This window comes from Phyllostomus discolor, chromosome 1 (genome assembly GCF_004126475.2).
Source record: "Phyllostomus discolor isolate MPI-MPIP mPhyDis1 chromosome 1, mPhyDis1.pri.v3, whole genome shotgun sequence".
In the NCBI taxonomy this organism is placed as follows: Eukaryota; Metazoa; Chordata; class Mammalia; order Chiroptera; family Phyllostomidae; genus Phyllostomus; species Phyllostomus discolor.
Window position 1 is genome coordinate 13,916,633 of NC_040903.2, and position 6,000 is coordinate 13,922,632.

Genomic DNA, 6,000 nt, shown 5'->3' on the forward strand with positions numbered 1-6,000 from the left:
GGGCTGGATTCGACAGAGACACTGCCTACTCTGAGAAGACAGTGTATCTCCTTAGAGGGATGCCATTTTATATTTCCAGTCTGGGAAATTTGGTGGAGTGGCAGGGGCTTGGGGAGAGAAGAAAAAGTTTAAAAAAGAAAAAAAGCACTGTCCAGTGTGTTGGGAATATCTTTTTTGCAAACTTGGGTTCAGCTCCCCAATAAACCAAAGAACTGGCCGGTCGGGTGAACCAAGTCAGAGGTCTGGCCTCCCGGACACCCAAGCAGTCAGCTAACTGGCTCTGCTTTTCACTTTCCATCGACGGATTCAATATCATACAGACCTGGCCTGCTTCGCTGTGGGCTTACACGGTGACAACTAATAAGGTGACCTAGGTCCGAACGGCAAGCAGCAATGCCCACCCCGTGGTCGGCTTCAAGGCGGAGACCGAAGGCTTCAGCAACTACAGGAGAGACTCCCAGGTTGAAAAGCACAGCACGGAAAGATAAAGCTGGGTCTGGAAGCTTGCACTACTGCCATCCCTAGGCGTGAAACTGTAAATTAAAGAATGGTCTGTTGTCGGCTGCACTGAGCCAAACCAGAGACATTTCACATACACATTTTAATTGGGGTTTTCATTCTAATTGAAGAAATAAATTCCACCTAAACAGATGCTTCCCCCCCCACACACACCCTCTCACTATGGTATGTTTTGCACATTGGCAAGTGGGTGCAAAATATCTACAACATGGTCTACTCAGATATAAGATGGAATTTCCCAGTTTTTTTAAATGGTAACAGATGCAGTTTCGGCTCTAATACACACTGGGCTCTCTCCCAAAACATTACCCCAATCCCCACCACCAGCAGTTTTAATAATAAAACGTCAGAGAATAACTAAAAACCTTCCAGTCAACAATGATTCATGCCTGGGTTTCGTTTTCGTGTTTGTGTTTAGTGATGAATAAATACCCCCAGTTGTTTCCAAATGTCCAGGTCTCTCCATAAAGAACCCTCATCCTCACTAGTTCTTTCGCTCGCTTGTTTATAACCGGAGGTGTCATAATCAAGTTTCTTGTGAAAATGAAAGTAATCAAAAATGCCTTGTGATTCCAGGAAAAGAGCTTCTTAAGGAGACATGCCTGCCCGCTATTGATGTTGTAAAAAGGCTCCTTTTACATGGTATTAGATGTTGAGAGAGCATCATATTGATCTAGAAATAAAAAGCTTGATTTTTTTTTTAGTCCAGGCAACCCTTTCCTTCACAAGCACTTTGTACACTAGGAAGAGGGTTTTATTTTTAATTGAGGTGGAGTAAACAAATTACATTTGAAGAGCATTGCTATTTTTAGGGAACAGAGGATTTGTAAGCTTTTTTGGCAGCGAGTCAGGTGAAAAATCATGAATAAGTCTCACTCTTTCAAATCTGGCCCAGGCCTCTCTCCCTAGCAGCCCTGCCCACAGTCCAAGATGAGATTTCAAGTGTTGCCCTTGTTTGATTTTTATTTTTTTTTTTTATTTTTCTCTCCGTAGGAACAGTTAGGAGCAGGTCTCTCGGTCACTTGCCCGTGCTCACACGCTGAAAATGCAATGCTGGAGATCAGCGAGAACCTGGGTCTTTATGCACAGACGGTCTCTGTCCCTGGAAACAGCGATGTGGCTTGCACAGGAAACCGCAAATTCTGGTGAAGCGCACTGCCTGGCTGCATTTAGCTCCAGGGATTAAAGCTTCTGTAGCACTTGAGGGCACCTTCCTCTAAAGGATGTACATCGCTCATTTGTTTCTGTACTTTATCTTAAAGTTCATACCGCGCCACTGGAAGGAGAAATCAATATTTCAAATGATCTCCCTCTCCCCACCATACAATTGCACTGCACTAAGAGGAGCACACCACCCAGTACCAGCCTGTGAGCTAATCATCCTCCACAGAGCAGCGGGCGCTTGCTTGCTTTATCAGGAATCCTTCCCGATTTTCTTAGCAACATGAGACTCCCTTTCCAGAAGATCGTGCCTTTGGGGGGAAAATGCTTTTCCAAACCAAGTTTAACTAACTTTACCAGAAGAAACAGGCAGTTTGCCCTCTTTTTAAAAGCCGCCCCCACCCCCTACCCCCCCTTCGCCGGTTCTCCCCTCCCTTTACTCCAGCCGTGCCCGGAACCCCTCCCTCTCGCCCACCTCCTTTGGTTTCCAAGGAGTTTGCGCGTGATTGCCTGTCTTGCAAAATCTGGCTGCAGCCCTTCGCTTTTAAACGCTCTAAACGACCTGTTTCCTAGCTCATTAAAGATGTTGCCAGTCTCCCCGTCGCTGGAAAGCTGTGTGTATCACTGAGTGCTTCCTTACACCCAAGTCTCCTTTCTGTATTCCTTCGGAGGAAAACGAAGTACCCAAGTTGCGCGGCCCCTAGGTGTAGGTCGGAGATACACGCCGGGAAACTTATCCTAACGCATCTGACTCCTGGACTGGGGGTCTGGAGGGACGCGGCGCTGCCAAGGAATCCTGAATCCCCGCCGGGCTTGTGCCGGGTACGTGGCTCAAGCCTTTGCTACAGGTCTGGGTCCTTAAAGGCGAGCTGGGGTAGGTTTCTGACTCATCGACAATCACACGCACACACAGAGACACACACACACACCACAGGTGCGCGGACGCCCACTCCTGGACAGCTGGAGTTTGCAGAACCCGAGGGGTCTTTGGCTCTCGGCAATGTGTAGCCCGCACGCGGAGGCGTGGAGAGCACCAGGGCCCCGCCAGACCCGGCAGGGTGGCCTGGAGAAAGGCCCCAGCGCCGGCCATGGGCAGCCAAAGAACTCCCCAGGCCCCCCAACTCCAGCGCCAACGCGACCACCCCGGCATTCTTGCAAGTTTCTACTCACAGCGGAGCCTCCCGTTTCCCTGTTGCCTTGCCCGGAACCCCCATTTCACGTGCCCGAGCCGCCCTCCCGCTCCACCCGGAGCTCCGCGCCCCCAGAGCGACCCGCACACTTCCTGGGAGCGGCCCAGACACCCCCACCCGCGGCGGCGGCCCGGCGGTCTGGCCCGAGCTCGCCGCCGTCTCCCGCTGCTGCTGCCGCGGCGGCAGGAGCCTCTCCAAGGCTCCCTTGACGCCCTTATGTATTATTCACTCGGATGGCCACGGCGCTTTCTGGAGAGCCCACGCCGGAGACGCCAGGTCTTCACCCGGCAACTACTAGTTCGGCGATTTCAGTTTTTTTGTTTTGGGGGGTTTTTTTGTTTTTTGTTTTTGAAAACTGGGGGTGACGCGGAAGCGCCGGAGCATATTTTTTCAGCTGTTTTGCTCTGAGGGTTTGGATTTTTTGCGGAGAGCTCGCGGGAGCGCGTTGAGTCCCGGGCCGAGGAGGGAGCGCGCCTGGCCGGCGAGTGCGGCGAGCAGCCCAGCGAGCCGCTGAGGCCGGCGCGCGGGCTGGGAAGAAGAGACGCCACGGCGTCTGGGCGAGCCGGGCCTAACCGAGCTCTTTCCTCGACAACCCCCATGCCCGCCGGCCCGCTCTCCTCCGCGGCGCGCGCTCCCCCAGCCCGGGAATCCCCAGCGCCCCGCACTGCCCACCGAGTTGCTCTGCCTTTCGCCGTTGCTCCTTCACCTCGCCTCCGGCCCCAACTTTGCCCAGCCTGGACACGCGCGTGCGGGTGCGCGCACGCGTACACACACACACACACACACACACACACACACACACATCTCTCCTCCCTCGACTCCGGCTCCACTTCCCCGTGTAGTTTGGGAATGACAGATGCCTGTAGACTTTCACCGAACATGCGGTGGGGGCAGCAGACTACAACAGTTATTTAATTAAAAGGCATTTTTCCTCTCTCTCTCTTTCTCGCTCCGGCTCCCAGAATAGCTTTTGCACCCCTAGACCCTGAGCACACGCTTGCCTCTCCAGATTACCAGTGGCCCGCTAACACCCATCTGCTTCCACGCCCCCCCTTTCGGAGTCTGCCCCCAGCCCCCCCTCCCCCCCGCCCCCCATCACACCGACATGCACACCTAGAGGCCAGCGGTGGGGAGCGTTGAGGGCACGATGCAGCCACACTGCATTGCACAGTCATCAAAGTTAAGTGTGTGTGGTTGTGGGGTGCTTGTGCGCGCCGGGGGAGGCGCGGGGTCAGGGGCACCCGAGCATCCACTCTGCCCTCCCCCCGCCGCGGGGTCAGGGGACGCCTCCACTTGAGATTGCAGCCATTTTAGGGAAAGAGGTGGCTCGGGGCCCAGGGGGAGTGGAGAAGGAAGAGCACGTCGCGGGAGACTCGCGGCTCCGCAGCCCCTCGGTGCAACTGGAGGGCGGGCAGGCGCCGGGCGCGCAGGGGCGCGGCGCCCGCGGCGACTTGGGGAAGGTTGCGCTCGAGTTCCCTGGTTTTGCCTGGAGTTGTTTGGGGTAACGTGCCGGCTCCAGCTTCTTTCTTGGGTTCCCGCTGGGCTGGGAAGGGGGGGTGTCGGTAGCAGACTGGGCACCGGAGGGACGCGACAGACCCTGGAGACCCGAGAGCTAGCGCTGGGGGAAGGGGACACCTCCTCTCGCCGGTTGGCACCGACCCAGACGGTGCGACCCACTTGGCCCCCCAGCCTCCCCACCCCCTCCCGAGCCTCTGCCTCCCCACCGAGTGCCAAGTGAGCGCGAGGCGGGGGGCAAGGGGCGCGACGCCGCCCGGCACCGAGCCACCCCTTACCTGGTTGGAAGGGGTTTCCCAGGAGGAGCCGTAGTTGTAAAAGAAGGAAGAGAAGAAGGTATCTTTCGACAGCCCGCAGCCCGCCATGCTCTGGATGCAAATAAAATGAGGAAAGGGGAGAAAAAGCACACAGGAAAAAAAGCAACCAAAAAATTTCAAAATCAAATTAAACCAATACGCGAAGAAGAAATTCTCTCGAAAATAAAGAAAAGGAGGGGGAAGGAAACGGCGAAGGGAACGGAAACTCTCGGCGGTGCTCCCTCTCCGGCCGAGGAGGGATGCTCGGGCTGCCGCCGCCACTGCCGCCTTCTCAAGACGGTACCTAGAGAGGTTCGTCCTGACTTGGGCAGCCGCCGCCGCCTGTGCCGGCTGCGTGTGTGCGCGCGTGTGTGCGTGTGCGTGTGTACGGTGTGAGCGCGCAGAGCGAGAGACCGCAGGGGAAGCGAGAGGGCGAGAGAATGAGCGAGCCTGGATGGAGGGCGCAGAGGCAGAGCGGCGGGCGTGTGCGCGCGGGGGTGCGTGCGTGTGTGTGTGTGTGCGTGTGTGTGTGCGCGCGCGTGTGTGGCTGGGTGTGCGTCTGTTTGGGGAGCTCACCGGAGAGCCAGGACCGTCACGTGGGCGCGCTGACTCCGCCGGCTGCCGGGGACAGCCTGTACTACAGCCCCGGCCACTAAATCAGCCCGAGCCGCCAGACCTTTGCAGCCCCCCCCCCCTCCCCGCCCGCCCCGGCGGCAGGCAGCCCTTCCTGCTGGGCCGCGCGCGCGCCCCGGGACGGCAGGGAGCTCGGGTGCGGCCACGGGCAGGTGGGTGAGTGGGGAGTGGGTCGCCGCAAGCTGGGACAGGGGGAAAAAGCTGCCGGCGGAGACGCACGGGTACCGCGTTACACCGCGCGCCCTCCTGGCAAGCCTTCCTCACACCCTCTTTGAAGATGTTTTTCTTTTTCTTAATTCCCAAAACTGCTTTTCGGTACAGAGAGACCCCTCTTCCAGCCACGGAGAAATATTTTCACACACTTGCTACGTCTCGATTTTCTTTCTTTCCCGGGGCCTCTCGTTCCGCACACCAGCACACACGCAGGCACACGCACACCCGCGGCCGCCGCCTCCCATCCCACATGCAAACCCACTTCCTTTTGCCAGTTGCTGTAGTTAAGCTAAGTCAAGGCTCCATCCAACTAGGCTAGGCTGAGAGAACCGGAAAGTGGATTTAGGGGACAATACTGCCCCAGCAGGAAGAAAGGCTCCAGTTTGGCATTCTGTTGATTTAATAGTTAAAAGCGGAAACGGATTTTGTAGCTCTTGCACTAAAACTCAGGCCCCTGAGTCACACTCCTGTGC

At 56.5% G+C, this 6,000-nt stretch overlaps 1 protein-coding gene across 1 annotated transcript in view; it reads right to left on the reverse strand.

Moving 5' to 3' along the window:
* Nucleotides 1-5,143, reverse strand: part of PPARGC1A (PPARG coactivator 1 alpha) — a 632,304-nt gene extending 627,161 nt beyond the window's left edge. Inside the window, exon 1 of the mRNA XM_028505630.2 lies at nt 4,664-5,143. The gene's annotated coding sequence lies outside the window, so the exon portion shown is untranslated. The remainder of the gene's footprint in view (nt 1-4,663) is intronic.
* Nucleotides 5,144-6,000: the final 857 nt, after the last annotated feature.